This window comes from Hemiscyllium ocellatum, chromosome 2 (genome assembly GCF_020745735.1).
Source record: "Hemiscyllium ocellatum isolate sHemOce1 chromosome 2, sHemOce1.pat.X.cur, whole genome shotgun sequence".
NCBI classification, from domain to species: Eukaryota; Metazoa; Chordata; class Chondrichthyes; order Orectolobiformes; family Hemiscylliidae; genus Hemiscyllium; species Hemiscyllium ocellatum.
In genome coordinates this window covers 37,777,103-37,796,382 of record NC_083402.1, presented here as the reverse complement: position 1 = coordinate 37,796,382, position 19,280 = coordinate 37,777,103, and the positions used below count along the sequence as shown (strand labels likewise).

Here is a 19,280-nt window from a genome sequence, read left to right as displayed (position 1 = left end):
TCAGATTGATGAATCACTCTTAATGCAGGCAAAGTCAAAGAAATGTAAATTAGAATATTTAATTCATAACAAAATCAGGTTTCAAAGGGACAGAAATACAGGAACAGGCAAGTAAAATAAAAATTAAACATCTTCATGTTTAAATGTTGAAAGAAATCCCTGCCAATAATTAAAATTCGAAGGAATTGGACCCACACTTGTAAAATTTATTTTCAGTGGCAGAAAAGTGGTTTGGCTGTAAATGAATTGTCACACTATTTTAAGAATTTATTTAGACTTGAAAGTGAGCACCCTAACTTGTCCTGGCATCTTTTAGTGAATACCTAGTTGATAAGCAATACAACTTCATAGGAGAAAGTGAGGACTGCCGATGCTGGAGAGTCGGAATCAAAAAGAGTGTTGCTGGAAAAGCACTGCAGGTCAGGCAGCATCAGAGGAGCAGGAGAGTTGACGTTTCAAGCATAACATTCTGATGAAGGGCTTATGCCTGAAATGATTACATTACCCACAGTTTGGAAACGGGCCCTTCGGCCCAACAAGTCCACATTGACCCTCCAAAGAGCACCCACCCAGACTCATTCTCCTACATTTACCCCTGATGAATGCAGCTAACACTACGGGCAATTCACCTAACCTGCACATCTTTGGACTGTGGGAGGAAACCGGAGCACCCGAAGGAAACCCACGCAGACACAGGCAGAATCTGCAAACTCCACACAGACAGTTGCCCAAGGCAGGAATTGAACCCGGGTCTCTGGTGCTGTGAGGCAGCAGTGCTAACCACTGTGCCACCCACTCTCCTGTTCTTGGGTTGCTGCTTGACCTGCTGTACTTTTTCAGCACCACCCTTTTTTTGAATACAATTTCATACTCTTGAATTTTTTTACAACGCTAAGCCTCTTGGCAGCATATTGTTAAACTTAGCCATCAACTTCCAGATTCCCATGTTTAATTGCACATTGCCAGACACCATCTGAGTTATTATTTCATGTTGAATTCTGACAGTTCCACTATTCGTATCATAAAATCAAGACCATCATCTTGAATAGGTCAGGGAGAAAATTAACAAAAATTCAGTGTTTCTTAATACTGAATTTGAGTATTACTGAGAAAGGCTTTGTAAAAAAAAAAGACATTTTGTCAGCAATATGCATATTGCTCAATGTTTAAATTAAAGTTTTACCCTCCTCAAAGCAATACTAATATTCCAGAGGAGTTGATTAACTCATGTTGCAAACCTGGATGTATTTGTAGTTACGGTGGAAATCTGTAACCAAGATACAATTTATCAGGCCTTTTGGAAAGAGTGCTGATTCATAGGTAGTTCCATATGATGCTTTGTTGAGCCACAGTGCTGATTCCATCGCAAAGTGTGGCTTGTTATGTTGATTCCATGCTACTTTTTTTTTATTTCCGAAAAGAAACTTCTCAGTATACAAATAAAAAGTGCAAGCTTTTCCTGATACAGGGCAGTCTAACGTTGTTATTAATATCTCCTAGCTTTTTCTGCTGGGATGAAATGTGCCACTTGACCAATTTTCCAGCCACGTCCGTAATTTGCTGTCTGTGTGGAGTTTACTAACCTGAGCTGCAGTAGCGACAGAGAAGCTGCAGTTGCCTTCTGCACTCCTATGGCTGAGAAAAATAAAAATTAAAGTTAAACGTACCTCAACAATATAGTGACCTGCTTGAAAGTAGTCTCTGAGTATGCATTTTCTGAAATGAGATATTGAAGCATTGGGAGAGGGGGCAGCAACATGCTTTGTTATCAATCTGTTTTTGATATGCAACATTTAATGAAGTTAGTATTTTAGACAGTCTTTTTTTTTAACCATGTGCTCTCCTATTGTATTACTTTGCTCTCTGCTATGAAAATAAATGAAATGCACCTAACTGTAGCAATGTTCCTCTATGCAATCAAGAGGCATAAGGATGCTGGTTGTTTGGTTTCTTTATTCTTTCTTGGAGACATCAATGACCCATCCCAAACTTAATGCCTTGTTAGAGGCAGTTAAGAGACATTCACGTGGCTGTGTGTCTGGGCAAGGACAGTGGATTTTTTCCCAAGGGTTTTCCTGATGACCATCATTAGGGAGATTAGCTTCAATTCCAGGTTTCTTAATTGAATTTAAATTTCAACAGCTGTTGTGATGGGGTTTTAACCTATGAGAGCATTAGCCTGGGTCTCTGAATTGCTAGTTCAGTGATATTATCACTGTGCCACCACCACTGTATCTGTCAGTATAGATTAATCATGAGAAATGTTATGTCACTAACGCAGTTTCACATTACAGCTCATTAGTTACTTAAACCATGATTGTGAGGGATCTAATTTTAGCAGGAAAGGAATTTGCAGATGCAGAATCTGCAGTTTGAAGAGTCCAAAGCGGAGGTAGCCTTTGATGCGCTCTGGAATAAAACTGCAACTTCTTTCCTAGGCTTCTTGGAGCATTGGAGGATAACTGGTGACCTTATGACAGTTTGTAAAATTGAGAGGAGCGTGGATAAGGTGAATAGTCAAGGGCTTTTTTTCCATGGTAAGGGAGTCCAAATCTAGAGGGTATAGGATTAAAATGAGAGGGAAAAGATTTAAAAGGTATCCAAGGGACAGCTTTTTCACGCAGAGGGTGGTGCTTGTATAGAACAAGCTGTCAGGTGGTGGTGGTGGTGGAGGCTGATCCAATTACAACATTTATTAGGATGGGTATATGTATAGGATAGGTTTAGATCAATATGGGTCAAATGCTGGCAATTGGTCAATTTAGGATATTTGGTTGGTGCGAACGAGTTGGATTGAAAGATCTGTTTCCATACTATATGATTCTAGAAGTCTAAGGTAAGCTGCCTTCACAGTCATGGTGAGATGCTGTAATATGTTATTGCATAAGCAGCTCGAAGAGATGTATCCACCTTGCGTTGAAACCTTTGTAACTATTCTCAGCATTTTTAGTTGGTTATGGCTAGTATTTATCAAATTTTTAATTAGGTAAGGGCTATATAAAGCTTTTAAAATGTTTCCAGCCATGCTTTTTCTCTCAATTACTACCACCCGCTCCATGCTATAAATAATGTTCATACCTAGTCATTTATCTTTAGCCTTAACTTCAATAGTTAAATTCAACGTCCCCACTAGGCGTGAATTGCCCTAGTTTTGCTGAGCTTGTATCTTCAAATATATTGCTAGCTCTTACAGTCATAGAGATGTACAGGATGGAAACAGACCCTTCGGTCCAACCCATCCATGCCGACCATATATCCCAACCCAATCTAATCCCACCTGCCAGTACCTGGCCCATATCCCTCCAAACCCTTCCTATTCATGTACCCATCCAAACGCCTCTTAAATGTTGCAGTTGTACCAGCCTCCACTACATCCTCTGGCAGCTCATTCCATACACGTTCTACCCTGTGTGTGAAAAAGTTGCCCCTTAGGTCTTTTTTATATCTTTCCCCTCTCACCCTAAACCTATACCCTCTAGCTCTGGACTCCCCGACCCCAAGAAAAAGACTTTGTCTATTTACCCTATCCATGCCCCTCATAATTTTGTAAACCTCTATAAGGTCACCCCTCAGCCTCTGCTCCAGCGAAAACAGTTCCAGCTTGTTCAGCCTCTCCCTGTAGCTCAGATCCTCCAACCCTGGCAACATCCTTGCCAATCTTTTCTGAACCCTTTCAGGTTTCACAACATCTTTCCGATAGGAAGGAGACCAGAATTGCACGCAATATACCAACAATGGCCTAACCAATGTCCTGTACAGCCGCAACATGACCTCACAACTCCTGTACTCAATACTCTCACCAATAAAGGAAAGCATACCAAACGCCGCCTTCACTATCCTACCTACCTGCGTCTCCACTTTCAAGGAGCTATGAATCTGCATTCCAAGGTCTTTGTTCAGCAACATTCCCTAAGACCTTACCATTAAGTGTATGAGCCCTGCTAAGATTTACTTTCTCAAAATGCAGCACCTCGCATTTATCTGAATTAAACTCCATCTGGCACTTCTTAGCCCATTGGCCCATCTGGTCCAGATCCTGTTGTAATCTGAGGTAACCCTCTTCACTATCCACTACACCTCCAATTTTGGTGACATCTGCAAACTTACTAACTGTACTCTTCTGCTCGCATCCAAATCATTTATGTATATGACAAAAAGTAGAGGGCCCAGCACTGATCCTTGTGGCAGGCCTGTGACTGATCACAGGCCTCCAGTCTGCAAAACAACCCTCCACCACCACCCTCTGTTTTCTACCTTTGAGCCAATTCTGTATCCAAATGGCTAGTTCTCCCTGTATTCCATGAGATCTAACCTTGCTTATCAGTCTCCCATGGGGAACCTTGTCGCACGCCTTACTGAAGTCCATATAGATCACATCTACTGCTCTGCCCTCATCAATCTTCTTTGTTACTTCATCAAAACACTCAATCAAGTTTGTGAGACATGATTTCCCACGCACAAAGCCATGTTGACTATCCCGAATCAGTCCTTGCCTTTCCAAATACATGTACATCCTGTCCCTCAGGATTCCATCCAACAACTTGCCCACCACCGAGGTTAGGCTCACCGGTCTATAGTTCCCTGGCTTATCTTTACCGCCCTTAAACAATGGCAATACGTTTGCCAACCTCCAGTCTTCCGGCACCTCACCTGTGACTATCGATGATACAAATATCTCAGCAAGAGGCCCAGCAATCACTTCTCCAGCTTCCCACAGAGTTCTCGGGTACACCTGATCAGGTCCTAGGGATTTATCCACTTTTAACCGTTTCACGACATCCATCACTTTCTCCTCTGTAATCTGGACATTTTGCAAGATGTCACCATCTATTCCCTACAGTCTATATCTTCCATATCCTGATACTGATGCAAAATAATCATTTAGTATCTCCCCCATTTTCTGTGGATCCACACAAAGGCTGCCTTGCTGATCTTTGAAGAGCCCTATTTTCTCCCTAGCTACCCTTTTGTCCTTCATGTATTTGTAAAGACCCTTTGGATTCTCCTTAATTCTATTTGCCAAAGCAATCTCATGTTCCGTTTTCCCCTCCTGATTTCCCTCTTAGAGTATAAACAAAGTAGGAGTATACTTAAGTATTCACTCGATCTATCCTGTCTATACCTGACATATGCTTCCCTCCTTCCTTTTTCTCAACCAAACCCTCAATTTCTTTAATCATCCAGCATTCCCTTTCACCCTGACAGGAATATATTTTCTCTGCATTCTTGTTATCTCATTTCTGAAGGCTTCCCATTTTCCAGCTGTCCCTTTACCTGCGAACATCTGCCTCCAATCAGCTTTCAAAAGTTCTCACCTAATACCGTCAAAATTGGCCTTTCTCCAATTTAGGACTTCAACTTTTACATCTGGTCTATACTTTTCCATCACTATTTTAAATCTAATAGAATTATGGTCGCTGGCCCCTAAGTGCTCCCCCCCACTGACACCTCAGTCACCTGCCCTGCCTTATTTCCCAAGAGTGGGTCTAGTTTTGCACCGTCTCTAGTAGGTACATCCACATACTGAATCAGAAAATTGTTTTGTACACGCTTAACAAATTCCTCTCCATCTAAACCTTTAACACTATGGCAGAAAGTTAAAATCCCCAACCGTAACTACCCTATTATTCTTACAGATAGCTGAGATCTCCTTGCAAGTTTGTTTCTCAATTTCCCTCTGACTAATGGGGGAGGGGGGGGGGGGTCTATAATCCAATCCCAAGAAGGTGATCATCCCTTTCTTATTTCTCAGTTCCACCCAAATAACTTCCCTGGATGTATTTCCGGGAATGTCCTCCCTCAGCACAGCTGTAATGTTATCCCTTGTCAAAAATGCCACTCTCCCTCCTCTGCCTCCCTTTCTATCCTTCCTGTAGCATTTGTATCCTGGAACATTACGCTGCCAGTCCTGCCTATCCTGTGCCATGTTTCAGTAATTGCTATGACATCCCATGCCCTGAGTTCATCTGCCTTCCCTGTTAGGTCCCTTGCATTGAAATAAATGCAGTTTAATTTATTCGTCCTACCTTGTCCCTGACTGTTTGACTCACTTCTGTTCTCAGCTGTACCTGACTCAGATCGATCTCTTTCCTCACTATCTCCCTGGGTCCCACCCCCTCTCACCTTACTAGTTTAAATCCTCCCAAGCTGTTCTAGCTAATCTCCCTGCCAGTATATTAGTTGTGGCATGTGCATCATTAAATAATCAGCAGTCATACAATTTCTTTTTTTCATGACTGAGACATTGTTAGAGGGCTTCACAAACAATAAAGCATGCTGGTAATATAATTAGTAGGTATTGACTTGATGGAAGTTTTCAAATTCGTGAGGGGTCTTTACAGAGTACATGGGGAGAAATTGTCCTCACCTGTAAACAATTCAGAATGTTGGGGCACAGATTTAAAGTAATTTACAGAAGAAGCGAATGTGATATAAGAAATGATTTTCTCAATGAGTATTTGGAGGCTAGAATGTACTCCTTGGAAGTGTATTGGAGGCAGAATCAATTGAGACATTCAGAAGGGCATTGGCTGTTTGCATCGCTGCACCTTATTTGCATAGAAACAAAGAAAAGACAGAATGGAATTAAATCCTAATGTTCATTGAGACAGCTGGTGCAGAGAAGATGAGCCAAATTGCTTACTCCTGCACTGTAACGGTTCTGTGATTCTATGATTTCAATTTGTTTTGTTGTTTATAAGGTACTCAGGCTAGCTTTCGAAGGATTGTTTGTTTATTTGTGATCGCAGCGCTGTAAGTGGGTATATTAGCTAAACAAATCACTACCACTCAAGACCTCCATGTGGTGCAAAATACAAGTTGGCCACTTACATCGTGGAACTTAAAAAAAAGAGATTTATTGGAACTCTAAAAAGTAGTCTTTCTTGTAAAGAAAGTTCCTTAAATTTCATACAATGTTGAAATGAGCACTTTGTATAAATTTGAACTGTTGCCACCCACAAACTACTGTTGTGATCCAGTGAATGTTCTGTTATACATTCAGAGCATGGTGCATAGGTTCCAGATTTAAAACCACACTTTTTTTTTTCCATATCATTGCTCCCTTTTAAAATTGAAATGAATTATTACAGAGCTGTAATTAATAACACTTATCACTTGAAGGACAAGTACTTCTCTAGTTACAAATATTGTAGTACCGTATTTTCTGTTGGCTACATCCGTTATGCAGTTTTTACCATTTATAACAAAAAGAACGGTCACTTTTACATAGCGGCGGTTACTGTCGATTGCAGTTGCCATTTCGTACGCAGCGTGTGCGTGTGTCTACATGCATCCGAATGAGAATGGCCTGATAACTGAACAAAAGCAGCAAGCTGCAGAATTGGCGCCAAACTAACTTGGCAACTATGCAAACATGTCCGTTGCCTGCTGAGGTTAGCCACTTGCTGATGTGGTAAGCATAGTCACGAGTATGCAAGTTGAAACTCCGTTGTCGATGATCATCCTGTTTTGTATTTCATTTACCTGAACTTGTTCTGTAGAGCAATTTGTTGCTTCACCTTGTTGCTGCCAATGAACCTGATATTTTGAAATGTCATATAAGACATTCACACAAAATTTGGAATGTGCAATTCTTTAACCACTGTTGTCAAAACTTTACCATCTGAAGAAGGTCCTTTGCACATTTTAAGTTCTCCAAAACCTGGTTATGTTAGAGTTGCAGTATTGAATTGTTCAGTTATTTTAGTGAAAGATTTTGTTTTTCCAATTAATTTGAGATCATTGCTTTTTAGAAGTAAACATTAAAACTACTGCAATAAAAAGTGTCAATAGTGTGCTTGAGGCTTGTGGTTAATTAAGAGTTTTAAAGATCTGATTTGACACATTTTCTTTTGATTCATTCTCAGAATGCATTTGTCACTGGTAATTCTGTCATTTCATGTACATATGTCGGTTTCTTGCTAACTCAGTAGTTTGTCATTTTGGAGAATAATTAAAAGTTAACCACATTGCTGAAATCACATATTACCAACCAGGTAAGGACAGAACGTATCCTTCATTAAAAAACATTAATGAACAATTTGAGCTTTTGAGTCAATTCAACACCCTTGGTGACTGCTTTTTACTGATTCCAGCTTTTTATTTTCAGATTTTTAAAAAAAAATTGATTTCAAATTCTGCAACTTTCATGATAAAAACTTGTATCCTTCAGCTTATTGGTCCACATTTTTTTTAAGCCAAGTTCAGTAACCCATCGCTTTTTATTTTTAAAAGAAGTAAATCTCTCCAGCTGGTTTTTTAAAAAAAAAATCCTAATTGTGATTTTTTTTTCATCTATTTCACGTTGCTTCATCATATGAACATTTGCTTATCAACATTTACTTTGGGCTCATTTGGCTCCAGACTTAGTCTTGAGTTACATATGGGGAAAAAAGAGCTGAAATTAAGTGAGCTGGGAGGGATTGCCCCTGATAGCACATTTGGACAAAAGTATAATATCAAGGCACTCTAGGAAAAATGAAGTCAATGGAAATCAGGAGGAAGGTTCCTAGTTAGCTGGAGTCGTGCCTAATCGAGAGTGAACGTGATGTAATTGTGGGGACGAATTCTCTGGCACCAAAACGTTGCAGGATTTCACCAGGGTTGTGTCCAAGGTCCAGCCATCTCCAGTTACTTCATCAGATTTAGATTTTAAGCTTTATTGTAATATGGTCTAGAGTATATTTTTCATTGTACTCCTGTACCATGTCACCCCACATGGAGCCATCTTGGGTACAAACGTACTTGCATGCAAATAGTAGCATAGAGAAACCAAGTTAAAAGTAAAACATTACTGTTCTTCAGAGAAACATAACTTTTAACTTTATTTCTTTAACATTACAGTCCTTTCTGATATTAAGTGGAGGAATGAAGGTAAAAGTTCAATAGCCTGTTTTAAGTGGGGAAATCATGTCTCTCAAACTTGATTGAGTTTTTTGAAAAAGTAACAAAGAGGATTAATGAAGGCAGAGCAGTGAACATGATCTATATGGACTTCAGTAAGGCATTGGACAAGATTCCCCATGGGAGACCAATTAGCAAGATTGAGTTCACACAGAAAACAGGGAGAGCTAGCCATTTGGAGACAGAACTGACTTGAATGTAGGAGACAGGTTGGTGGTGGGTTGCTTTTCAGACTGGAGGCTTGTGACCTGAGATGTGCCACAAACACCTATGCTGGGTCCACTGCATTTTATCATTTATTGTAAATGATTTATATGTGAGCATAGGAAGTAGAGCTAGTAAGTTCGCAGTGGACACCAAAATTGGTGGTGTAGTGGACAGTGAAGAAGGTTACCTCAGATTACAGCTGGATTTTGATCATATGGGCCAATGGGTTTAATTTGGATAAATGCGAGGTGCTGCATTTTGGGAAAGCAAACCTTGGCAGGACTTATACACTTAATGGTAAGGTCCTAGGGAGTGTTGCTGAACGAAGAGACCTTGGAATGCAGGTTCATAGCTCCTTGAAAGTGGAGTCGCAGGTAGATAGGATAGTGAAGAAGGTGTTTGGTATGCTTTCCTTTATTGGTCAGAGTATTGAGTACAGGAGTTGGGAGGTCATGTTGCGGCTGTACAGGACATTGGTTAGGCCACTTTTGGAATACTGCGTGCAATTCTGGTCTCTTTCCCAAAGGTGTTGTGAAACTTGAAAGGGCTCAGAAAAGATTTACAAGAATGTTGCCAGGTTCATAGCTTCTTGAAAGTGGAGTCTCCGGTAGATAGAATAGTGAAAAAGCATTTGTCTATATTGGGTATAGGAATTGGGATATCATGTTGCAGTTCTACAGGACATTAGTTAGGTTGCTTTTGGAATATGGCATTCAATTCTGGTCTCCCTGCTATTGGAAGGATGTTGTGAAACTTGAAAGGTTCAGAAAGATTTACAAGGATGTTGGCAGGATTGGAGAGTTTGAGCTATCAGGAGAGGCTGAATAGGCTGGGACTATTTTCCCTGGAGCTTTGGAGGCTAAGTAGTGACCTTTTTTTATAGCAGTTTATAAAATCATGAGAGGCATGGATAGGACCTTTTCTCTGAGATGGGCATGTCCAAAACTAGAGGGCGTAGGTTTAAGGTGACAGTGGAAAGATTTAAAAAGGGGCCTAAGGGGCAATGTTTTCCTGCAGAGGATGGTGTGTTTATGGAATGAGCTGCCAGAGGAAATGGTGGACACTGGTGCAATTACAACATTTTAAAAGGCATCCGGTTGGGTATATGAATAGAAAGGACTCAGAAGGATATGTGCCAAATGAGACTAGATTAGTTTAGGATATCTATTGTGAAATGGGTGCCTTAATCCTGGCAAATATAAATCTTGCAGCTGAATGAAAAAGATTTCTTTTTATTAATTAGATCAAGCAAGGTGGGTATCAATCAAGGCCAAAATTTCTAACCTGTTCCTAATTGCCCAAAGATACTGGTAATGAGTTACCTGCTTTAATAGCTGCAGGATCCCGATTTCCTTGATTTTGATAGTGACAATGAAGGAACAGTAATATAATTCCAAGTTAAGATGGTGTGAAACTTAGAAGTAAAACTGCAGATGAAGGTGTTCCCATCTGTCTACCAACCAGAGGAACAGGATACTTCAGGTTCATAGTCGGAAAGATGCTGATGAAGGAGTGTTGAGTTACTCCAGTGCATCCTGCAGATGGTATATTCTACAAACATAGTGCACCAATCATGTGGAGAATTAATTGTTAATGCAGTCAATTAGGTATTTATCACGTGGGATGCTTTGTCCTGGATTGTGGTGTTACTTCAGTGTTGTTGAAACTTCACCCTTTCGGGTAAATGGAACGGATTCCATTACACTCTTAACTTGTGCCTTGCAGATGGTGAACAGGTTTTGAGGGAGTCACAAGGATATCAAGCTTCTGATGTGAACCTGTACTTACAGCATTGTTATGGCTGCATCAGTTACTTGTCAACAGTGACTGCCCACTGTGGTGATGTGGAAGTTAGTAATTGTAGTGCCTTCATAGTCATTGTCTGGCATTTGTGTTATTTATTATTTTGTTATTCTGAGCTCATGTCCAAATCATGCTGGCAATTGTTGGGAATACACACTTCTATTTAAGGACTGAGAATAAAATTGGAAAATATAGAACTGTTTGGATTTGTTTTTGGGATTGAAGAGAATTACAATGTGGTTTATTTGGAAATGAATGCAACACTTATGTTGTGCTGTAGTTCACCTGATTTTACAGGAAGTTCAGTAACTTTGCAGAGAAGGCAAAGTTTTAGGGACAATATGAGATTCTGTTTCAGGAGGCGTTTCTGTGAACTTGAAAACGTTTTGGGAAAGCAAATCTTAGCAGGACTTGTACACTGAACGGTAAGGTCCTAGGAAGTGTTGCTGAACAAAGACCCTAGACTGCAGGTTCATAGCTCCTTGAAAGTGGAGTCGCAGGTAGATAGGATAGTGAAGAAGGCGTTTGGTATGCTTTCCTTTATTGGTCAGAGTATTGAGTACAGGAGTTGGGAAGTCATGTTGTGGATGTACAGGACATTGGTTTGGCCGCTGTTAGAATATTACGTGCAATTCTGGTCTCCTTCCTATCAGAGGGATGTTGTGAAACTTGAAAGGGTTCAGAAAAGATTTACAAGAATGTTGCCAGGGTTGGAGGATTTGAGCTATGGGGAGAGGTTGAATAGGCTGGGGCTGTTTTTCCCTGGAGTGTCGGAGGCTGAGGGGTGACCTCGTAGAGATTTATAAAATAACGAGGAGTGTGGATAGGATAAACAGACAAGGTCTTTTCCTTGGTGTGGGGGAGTGCAGAATTAGAGGGCATAGGTTTAGGGTGAGAGGGGAAAGATATAAGAGACGTAAGCGGCAATATTTTCACACAGAGGGTGGTGTGTGTATGGAATGAGCTGCCAGAGGAAGTGGTGGAGGCTAGTACAATTGCAACATTTAAAAGGCATCTGGATGGGTATATGAATAGGAAGGGTTTTGAGAGATATGGGCCTGGTGCTGGCAGGTGTGACTAAATTGGGTTGGGATATCTGGTAGGCATGGACGAGTTGGATCAAAGGGCCTGTTTCCATGCTGTACATCTCAATAATTCTAAGTGGTGGTACAGTCCCAAGCATCCCAAGAATCTGCTGGTAATGTTATTTCCCTATTTCTCTTCACCATGCCCATTTCTGAAAAAGGGTCACTGGGCTTGTAATGTTAACTCTGTTTTCTCTCCACAGAGATGTCAGACCTGCAGAGTTTCTCCAGCAATTTCCATTTTTGCTTTGAGTATCCATCAGCTGAAGTTCTTAGTTTTATTTTTCTGTTAACTGGGTCCTTCCCAGAGATGGAGATCACTGATTTGGAAGGTTTTGCTGAAAGAGACTTGGCAAGTTGCATGCGTGCATCTTGTGTATGGTGCACACTGTTCCTGTTTTTGGTCAGCATGGGATGGTGTACAGGAATGCTGCTTTGTCTAGGGCAGGATAAACTTGTGTGTTGGTACCACACTCCTCCAGACAAATGGAGGGTATCCCATCAAACCCCTGACCAGTGTATTGTAAGTGATGAATTTGCTACTTATCAGCCTAATCTGAATATTGCCCATATGAACATGGACTGGTTTAGTATCTGTGTATGCCAGTAGTATTAAACATTGTGCAATCATCAGTGACATACCTTTATATGTATGATAGAGCAAAGGCCATTGATGAAGCAGCTGAAAATGGTTAGGCACTTCGCGATGGAATGTCTGCACTGATGTCCTAGGACTGAGATGGCTGACCTGCAACAATTACAGTCACTTGCCATTATGATTCCAACCAATGGCAAGTTTCCCTTTGACTCCAATTAAGCTCTTTTGCCTGGGTGCCTTGAATCCAGACTCAGACAAATGTTGCATTGATGTCACGGGTAGTCATTCTCTCCTCATTTTTAGAGGTCAGCTCTTTTTTTTACCATGGCTGTGTTAAGGTCAGGAGTTCAGTGTCTGTAGTGGAACCCAAGCTGTAGCAAGGTTGTTAGAGGTTATATACAGGTTGTTGCTCTGCAAGTGCTGCTTGGTATTATTGCCTATGCTACTATCTGTCACTCTTTGCTAAAAAGACACAAAATGGCCATATCACACTTTTGTTTTCTGCATTTTATGTCGAGAACATGTATTGGACGTTTTCCATGTTGATAGGTAGATGTCTTTGTTGTAGCTGCACTGGGACAGCTCAATTACGATTGTGTTGCTTAAATGGAGAGAGTTTTTAAAATAATCTGCAGTTCAGGGGGATCTGGGTGTGCTAGTTCACAAAAGGTAATTAGCATGCAGATGCAGCAAGTGATTAAGATATCATATTAAATTTTGTCCTTTTATTGCTCTGGTTTGGGAGTTTTAAAAATTGAAGTCTTCTTACAACTATACAGGATGTTATTGAGGCTGCATGCGGAGTACTGTATAGTTTTGATCCCTGTATTGTAAAAGGATAAACCAGCATTGGAGCTGTTCAAAAGCGGTTTACTAGGTTGATTCACAAGAGGTTGGAAGACTGAGGGGTGACCTTGTTGAAACATTCAAGATTCTTCAGAGGCCTGTTGCGAAGATATTTCAACTATCGGAAGGTTTTGAAGAAGGTGTTAGTTTCATTTCAGGCTGAGATGCAAAGGAATTTCTTCTCTCAGTGGGTAATGAATGTCTGGAATTCTCTATCCCAGAGAGTTATGTAGATCACTGACTGTATTTGAAAAAACAGTCAATGGATTTTGAAACATTAAGGAGTTAAGAACTACAATCAGCTGGCAGAAAAAAAGGAGTTGAGGTCTGGATTTGAACAGCCATTAGCTTGTAGAATGATGGGGTGGGCTGAATGGCCTATTTCCATTCCTGTTTCTTATTTGCTCACTGCTCAGGTTCACATATTACCATATGAACAAATTAGGCGAGATTTGCAAGTCGCTGTTTATGTACACTCAATAAAACGTCATAACGCAGGAAGTGTAGCAGCTAATTTTTGTACGATCCCTTGCTCAGTAAACATTGGTGCAAGGAAGGATTAGTTGGAATGATAGTACTTGGGCAGTTCTTGGTGTTTGGTGAAATGGTTTGAGTTGTGTTGTCATTGAAAAAACACAATTATTTCCTCCCATTTAATCCTGAACACTCTGGCCTAGCAATCTGTTCAGCACTGGTGTGTTTTTTTTTTCAGTGATTTATAAACCTCTATGACTGTTCCTTTTGAGGTGCAAGGACTGATGGTGCCTTCATCATCTTTCATGAGACCTGACCCAACAACCTGGGAACTGAGTTAAACATGTTTAGGGTAGCAGGCGAAATCTGCCTGTCAGTCTCTGGCTGTGCAATTACCCCTGGGCAAAACTGAAGATCGTTCTAAATTTCATTGCCAGAGATATAAAATAACAACCTTAATGTGCACTTGTATTTAACTGAGATTTGAAATCATGATTTTGCAAAACCAATTGAATAAACTGATAAAATGAGTAAAATATAGATCCTTGTAGATCTACTGGCATCACATTTTAACCTATGTTTAAGAAATCTATATTTCAGAATTATTATATCACCGTCATACTTTGAGATAAACTTTTCTAATGATGGGATCACTGGATTATGACATTACATGATTCAACATCCAACATAATTAAGCTTCTCTCACCCTGTTCTGGACTATAAATGCCCTGTTAACATTCTTATATACATTTTTTTCACTTAGCGTATAGCCTGTCATGTTAAAAATAGTTGAATACCAGCCAGCAGCACTGTTGACCATAAGACATACGAGCAGAAATTAGGCCACTCAGCCCATCGAGTCCAGTTTGCCATTCAATCATGGCTGATAAGTTTCTCAACTCCATTCTCTCGCTTTCTCCCTGTAACCCTTGATCTACTTGATACGCAAGAATCCAATCTCAGTCTTAAATATACTCAATGACCTGATCTTCACAGCCTTCAATGGCAATGAATTCCATAGATTCACCACTGTCTGGCTGAAGAAGTTTCTCCTTATTTCCATTCTAAAAGATCTTCCCTTTAAGGCTGTGTCCTCGGGTCCTCGTCTCTCCTATCACTGAAAACATCTTCCCAATATCCACTCCGTTCAGGCCATTCAGTATTCTGTATGTTTCAATTATATTCCCCACATCCTTCTAAACCCAATTGAGTATAGAACCAGAGTCCTGAAACGTTCCTCATATGTAAAGTTTTTCATTGCTTGTGAACCTTCTCTGAACATGCTCCATGGCTAGTACATCCTTCCTGAGATATGGGGCCCAAAGAGAAACTTCATTCTTGAAGGCAACGTATGTAGAAAACCCAGTCAAATTGAAATTTCAGGTTCTTGTGATTAGAGTAAGGATAGGTATGAATGAGAATGGGCATGCTTAAGGCTTGATGTGGATGTGGTTAAGACTGGTGAGATGTGGAGGCGCATCAATACAGAGAAAAGTTTCTCTGGAAGTTTCCTGTTGATGAGTTGTCTTTATGCAGTCAGATAACCAAGTCTGTTTATAATTATAGCACATGCTCCCAATTCTCTTCAATCTTTTACACAATGATTACCTTGTGAAAAGGAACTATTATTCAAAAGCTAAATTAAAAGCAAATAAACATATATACCAACAATATATGCAGGAGGATTAGATAATTGTTCTGGTACAAGTCTTTGAAACATTGATCAACCTTCATATTTTCAGCAATTTTGTACATATTACTATTCATTAGTGAATTTAAATGACAGAAAAATCATTACCTATTATTAATTTACTTTTTTATAATCTCTGAACTCTGAGAAATCTAAAATACTTGTCTTTTTAACAAATTCAAAAATCATCCTGATGTGTCTATTTCACAGAAATATAAAATGAATTTATTGTGAGAGATTTCAATTTATTTGTTGTCTTTGGTAGACTGAGTAAGAGGTTATGACATATATGAGGTACATAAATCCTAAATAAATCACTGCACTTGGATTAGAGTTCAGCTCCACATTTTCCCCCAAAAGTGATTTGTTTATACCAAATGCGTAGTATGGGTCACCGAACTGAAATATGAACTTCAATGAATAGCTTGTTCTGCATGAAGAGAGAGTAGAGTTACTGCTGTCTCGTACAGACACTAGTAAATTTTCTGCTGCAAAGGGAAGAATTAAAACATTGTGTTTTTTGGTAACCTGTTAATGAAATCCATATTCTGTAATCAGAGCCTTTTAACACATTTCCTTGAACAACAAGTATAACTAAAGTTAATAGTTACTTTGTCATATAGAACCTGAATATTGTTGATAAAAGACATGCTGTCAAAGCTGTTTGACGTGTGCACACAGGGCAGAATTTTAAGAATCCAATGTCTCAAAGGGAACAGCAATAGTTACTGTATGAAAGGAAGGTACTGATTAGTTGACAAGTGGACTCTGATTGGTAGAGGCATTGCCATGGAGAATGCACCAAGGAACAGTTTCTTGCCAAGTTTTGTTCAAATTTGAACCAGGTAAGTTGACTCTCTTCAGACTGTATTTGTCTTTGTGCAATACACATTGATAATTACTTGAAGGTTTGATATTTGTGCAATTCTAGCCTGATGAGTGCAAAACTTCAACAGTATGTCTTTTTATTTAAGCAATGCTAAAGTTAATAGCTTGGGGAAATGTGTAATTATACCAGTTGCCACTTTTAAAACAATTTGAAATCATGTATTTTAGTTATTGAATTTCAGTTAGCACAGTAATGTCTTCATCTTGGATTTGTGGAAGCCAGGATATACTATTAATAGTCTCCAGGAGACCAAAAACCTTTTAAGTCTAGACATAAATTCCTTAATTGATTCCTGGTTTTGCTGAATCCATGGTAGTACGTTTTTGACACATTTTAAGCGCCAATTTGCTGAAATAAGGAAATCTGTGTGGAATGAGCTGCCAGAAAAAGTGGTGGAGGCTAATACAATTACAATGTTTTAAAAGGCATCTAGATGGGTATATGAATAGGAAGGGTTTGGAGGGATATGGGCCAGGTGCTGGCAAGTGGGACTGGATTAGGTTGGGATATCTGGTCGGCATAGACGAGTTGGACTGAAGGGTCTGTTTCCATGCTGTCCATCTGACTGTTTGCAGAAGGATGGGGTGTGGAGAAGAAGTTACAGTAAAACTCAGATGGACCAAACCATCCTCTTCCAATGGCAGTTGTCCAACTGAGTGGGCTGCATCAGCCATTTTTGTTTTCCTTATTTGGTCATAACCCGAGCAGCGCCTACAATGGTTTCTCAATGCCTGCACCGTTACTCTGCATTTCTCCAAGGATTTATTTCTCCCCTCCCCACCCCATCCCCCAATTCAGATCTGCATCACACCCTGTGCAACATTAATCAATGATGTAAATATGGAAGCTGATAGCATCATCATAGTAACTGGTGTTCTCATTACCCTTCCCTAATTCCTCCACTGAATCTTTGTTGTCAGGCAATGTCTACAGAATGACGCGTAATTCCATCCAATTCAAAAGAAAAGAAAAATTGAAGGCATTATCTTCACCCAAAAATTTCTGTTACCAAGGCATTATCTCTGCGCCCCCACCCCCAACTCCCCCCACCCAAAACTACTGCCTTCTGCTCAATCAGGCAGATTGATGTTGACATCCTGTTTGATCCCAGAGAAAGCTCCTGCCATTTTATCCTCCTCATCACCCTGCCTATCTATGTTGTAACATCACTGCTACCTTGCGTCTGTCTTTAGGATGTCAGCATCAGGTAAACAGAGTGATTCCAAGTCTAACAAAAACAATTATTCCAGTGCAGTCTGGTTGGCCTCTGACCTTCCATACACCATAAACTTGAGCTTATGCAAAACTCTAGCAATATCTTAGCTCGTGCCACATGCTACTTATCTTTCACTCTTGTGTTTGCTGATTTGTGTTGACTCCTCGTCTACACCTCTCTTTGACGTTTATCATTCTTGTGCTCCAGTTCAGATTCCTTCTTGGCATCTTCTTTCCCAATCTCTGCAACCTACTCTTGCTCTCAAGCGATGAGAATACTGTCATCTTGTACATCTCATTCTGTTGCCATACTGTGCATTCAACCATCATTTAGTTTTTTTAGCATTTTTTATTTCTCCTGATTCTTGATCACAAGTAGAGAAAATATTTATTTGTATAGCTACTCTTGTATGAGGTGCTTTGGGATGTTTTACTGTGCTAAAGGTCTTATGTTAATGCAAGTTATTAAAGACTTGAAAAGTTTTGAAAATAGATATTCAGACAATGGTTCAGATTGGTATCAAGCCATTTCTCCTCTTCGGATTAATGATACCTGAACTGGTGATTTAAAGACAAGGATTATCTGCTTTGTATAATTAAGGCAAGTGTTCTCTGATCCAATGTCATGCCACATAGATGATTTTGTGTTGCACCCAGGAAGTTTGAAATGTTACACTACTGAAATTGAAGGGACATTTTGATTAGTACATTTTGAAAACATCATCCTTTTACACTTTGCTTTTTTTTTATTTTGCCTTGGGTGAAAGGTAGTTTTTGTTTTGGATAATTGGAGTGGGAAATGGCTTTGCAAATGCTTGTGAGTGGACTTGGCTTAAATCCAGATGACACAAATATTTGAACTGAAAAGTTATCTGGTGTTATGTAAATTATTCAAAGTAAAACAATAAGTGCAACTTTTACACAATTGCCTGCGCAAGCTATGAAATCTGGCAAAATATTAACAGAATTGTTTTCATGCTGAAAGCTTAGCATTGTAAAATTTATCATAAACATTGAGAAACTGAAATTCACACCTGTTTCCTTTTACCATATTAATATAACTGCTAAACTTTCTGAGCATCTGGGAGAGTGTGACTTGAGTTGCCAAATTTTGTGTTTTGATACTGTGGCCTTTCTGACAGTGACCAAAGGCCAAAGCTTTGAGGTGCTATTTGTAGCCCATGGGTGAAATAAGCTGAACATTAACCATTCCACAAGGGAATTAGGCTTAAAGCTCATTTATAAGTAAATCATCAAAGGGACAGAAACTGATTTGTGTATATTGGAAATGGCAGTTAAGGAGATGTCGCGGAGTTTGTTGTTTGATTTGAAATTTACAGTTAATTTCACTTGTTCAAATGGGCACTTACTTCAACTTTTTAAAAAAAAAATTAGTTGTCCTTAATATTTCAGACCCAGTATGGAAGAGCCTGTCTTTTGGAATATCCAGATTTTTTTGTTTATTTTTATTGTAGATGTGCTGTTTTGCAGTTGGCTAGAATGTCTTTCATTTGAATGCTATGGTAAATAGCATGCCCTTTGTGTTGTAGTTAATTACTGCACCAGCTA

The 19,280-nt window shown here is 39.6% G+C and overlaps 1 protein-coding gene across 3 annotated transcripts in view; it reads left to right on the top strand.

Moving 5' to 3' along the window:
- iqgap2 (IQ motif containing GTPase activating protein 2) overlaps positions 1 to 19,280 on the top strand; it is a 355,835-nt gene that overhangs the window by 38,909 nt on the left and 297,646 nt on the right. The window contains exon 1 of one of the 3 annotated variants that reach the window (XM_060835872.1): positions 2,493 to 2,509. The exons of 1 other annotated variant lie outside the window; for it this stretch is intronic. The gene's annotated coding sequence lies outside the window, so the exon portion shown is untranslated. Of the gene's footprint in view, positions 1 to 2,492; positions 2,510 to 16,370; positions 16,453 to 19,280 lie in introns of those variants that run through there. One more of the 3 variants, XM_060835870.1, reaches the window with a different exon arrangement.